We start from the raw sequence: 3,427 nt of genomic DNA, 5'->3' as shown, positions 1-3,427 counted from the left end.
AAATATGATAAAATAAATACACAAGTAAATCATATCATAGTATTGCATCTAGTACATGCATTACAAACACATATAATAAACATATATAGCAATTAATCATATAATGTAACATCCCAAAAATCATAAGTAAATAATTTCATTTTTAATTCAACCAAAAACCATCAAGTATTTACATCAAACCATCCAGAAGTATATCGAAGTGAAAATAGTTATCAGAGTACAATACAGAAATCATAAATATGTGGAAACACGGATGGATGCCCAACGATCAAGCCGGACCCATTCCCTTCTAATCGGAAGTACCTGAAACATAAACTTAAAATGTAAGAACACGGCTTAGTGAGCTTCCCCAAAATACCTATAATACCAAGGAAATATCAGGTAGTATGTTTCTTTTATTCAAGATATAATATTTAAATGTTGGGATTTCGGGGCAGAGACGTACGTTGGGCGTACATGGTGTACGTACGACGTACATGTATGAGGCGTGAAGCGGGGAGAAGCCTTGCGTACGCTGGGTGTAATTGTCCATTTGCAAACCCTAAATTTAGGGTTTGCACCCTGTATAAAGACATTAACTCCGTCCAAAACTCATTCCTTCAGCCCCCACTGTCCCTCAAGAGCAGAAATCAAACCCTATTCCCGTTGCATGCCGTGTAAGCTAACTTGGTGCACTTTTGTGTATTTTTGGTAATTTTGAAGAAGAAGAAGTTAGAAGAAGGAGCAAGAACGTGAAAGGGGCTTGTAGATCCAGGAGTTTGGCATCTTTTCTGTCTCATTTGGGGTATCAAGATCCAAAATTGACCATTTCATGATTAGTTGTAGTTTTGGGGTGTTTTATGTGACATTTTGGCTCTATAGTCGAGATTTCTTGTGTTCTGGTAGTTCCAGCCCATAAGAGCTATCCTTTTGAGCTCTTGGAAGCATTTAGAGTCATAAAAACTGAGTCTTGATGGTTAAGCCACAACCATGCAAGTGTTAGATGGTCACAAAGTGTGTTTAAGGACTTAAATCATGTCTTAACCCCCATCCATGCATGCAAAGACATAAAGTTTGTAGCTTTATGGTTTAGGACGTCTTAAAGGACCTGGATCTATGTTTTGGACATTGGTACTTAATGGATTAAGTCAAAAGAAGGACTTAAGGGTGACTGGTAGGAACGCTAAGCGTACCGCCTAGTACGTTGCGCGTTCCGAGTCATTTTCCCGCTTCTGGTGAAGGCCAACGTACGTCAGGCGTACGTGCCAGGTACGCTGCGCGTATGCATATAGAGTGGTTAATTGTGCATTTTTGGGCCTGGATTTGTTGGGCCTCATGGCCCACTATGGAGTAAGGCCTCTGGGCCTAGGACCGGGATTTATAGTATTGGGCCTTATTGGGCTTTATTGGGCTTTAAAGTTGAAGTAATGGACTTGGGCCTTAAATTTATTATGGATTAGACCTTGGGGGAAAAGGACCATTAGGGCAAGGATTAGGGAACCTTGCCTTGGTACATGAATTAGAACTTGGGCCATAAGGGAGTCATACTTGGGCCCAATAAGTAACTAAGGGACTTGCTATGCTTTAGGGAGAGGAGTCCCAAGCCATCCGATGAGTACGATTTCAACATACACAGTTGAGGTGAGTTACCTTCTTGTATGAGTGGGTCGAAGGCACCAATGTCGACCCACTAGTAGTTGTTTGTGGTATAGATGATTGTCTTTGTGATAATTGTATGGTATGCTATTATCTGTTATGTTTTATGTTCTTACTTGCTACGATATTATGTGGTAGTGGTAGGGGTGAAATACACCCAATATCTGGTTGAAAAAGACCAAAGGGGAGGCCAGCACCCATATATGCTCGACAATATCCAATTGAAATAGACTGAATGGGAGGCCAGCACCTAGATATGCTCGACATTATCCGGTTGAAATAGATCGAATGGGAGGCCAGCACCCATATATGCTCGGTAATATCCGGTTGAAATAGACCGAAGGGGAGGCCGGCACCCAGATATGCTTGGCAATGTATTTGTTGTATGGAATGTGGTATGATGGGGGAACTCACTAAGCTTCGTGCTTATGGTTTCCAGTTTTGGTTTCAGGTACCTCTTCTTCGAAGGGAAAGGAGCCGGCATGATCGCAACGCATCACACTATGATTTTCCGCACATGAGATTTGTGGGAGTTGTACTCTGATGTTATTTTCTTATGACATGTTTTAGATATTGATTTTGATTATGATATATGATGACACTATTGATGTTTTTAGACTACTGGATTTTAAAATTACGTAATTAAAAATGAAATTTTTGGTCATGAATTTTGGGATGTTACAATACCACATACCATACATACAATAGGCCTTTCCCGACATCGGTAGGGCCTCTCCCTACATTGGGCCCCACCCAATACAGATCTGTCTGTAACATGCAATGGACCCTACCCAACACAATCATCAGGCGTTTCTTGTCATCAGGCCCCACCCGATATACATACAAACACATACGATACATGAAAGAGTCACACAGACAGCTAGCATTCTAATAACAATAATCAATGGGCCGATATTGGTGCCTTCGACCCACCAAAACACTGTGAGAAGACTCACTTCAATCAAATGACGACCAGTCACACATAGTTTGTTGCTACGATGGCTCCTCAACTGAACACATTCAAACTAAACCTAATTAATAATCAAGATAATAACCATATAAAATGGACAGATTATTATCTAACATGTTAAGGTTAAAAGACTATTTCACCTTAATTGACCCATATAACCATGACCCAAGTCCATAAAGACATAGGCCTAATAATGGTCCAAACCCATAAAGACCCAAGGCCTAAATAATGACACAATGGTCCTTTGGTGAGTAAGCTATGCATACCACCCTGTTATGCATCACATACAAGCTCTAACAATAAGGAAAAAATGAGGTTGATTCGCATTACGTTGAGCATACGCCAACTTTCCCAACGTACTCCATTGATGACTAAAACTCACATTAAGCACTTACTACCTTAATTCCAACCGTCCATATCATATATTTTGCTCTTGGGAAACGTCCTAATGATAAAGTCATCAACTTGATGCATTTGCATGGTTCAAAGAGGCCCAACACTCATTTTTAACATTCTAACCCCATGATATGAACATCAACTCTTGCATGGTTGAGCTAAATCCATCAAGATGCTATTTTTATATATTAGGGACCTCAAAAACATCAAGAGTTACTATCCTAAGCTTCGAGAGTAGCTTATACTCACATGAACCAACTCAAGGGACCAAAATATGCCAAAAACCCTAACTAGCCTTGATCTAAATAAGGAGTCACGAAGTTTGAGACTTTATACCTTCTAGAAGATGATAAAAGTGAATAGATCCTAGATATAGAAGCTTCAACCCAACAAATGCTTCTCCAAAGGGGTCCTCTTTCTTCAAGA

Source organism: Lactuca serriola, chromosome 1, assembly GCF_051521515.1.
Source record: "Lactuca serriola cultivar US96UC23 chromosome 1, Lser_US96UC23_V15, whole genome shotgun sequence".
Classification (NCBI taxonomy): domain Eukaryota; kingdom Viridiplantae; phylum Streptophyta; class Magnoliopsida; order Asterales; family Asteraceae; genus Lactuca; species Lactuca serriola.
The sequence above is the reverse complement of the archived record's forward strand: the minus strand, read 5'-3'. Positions refer to the sequence as shown.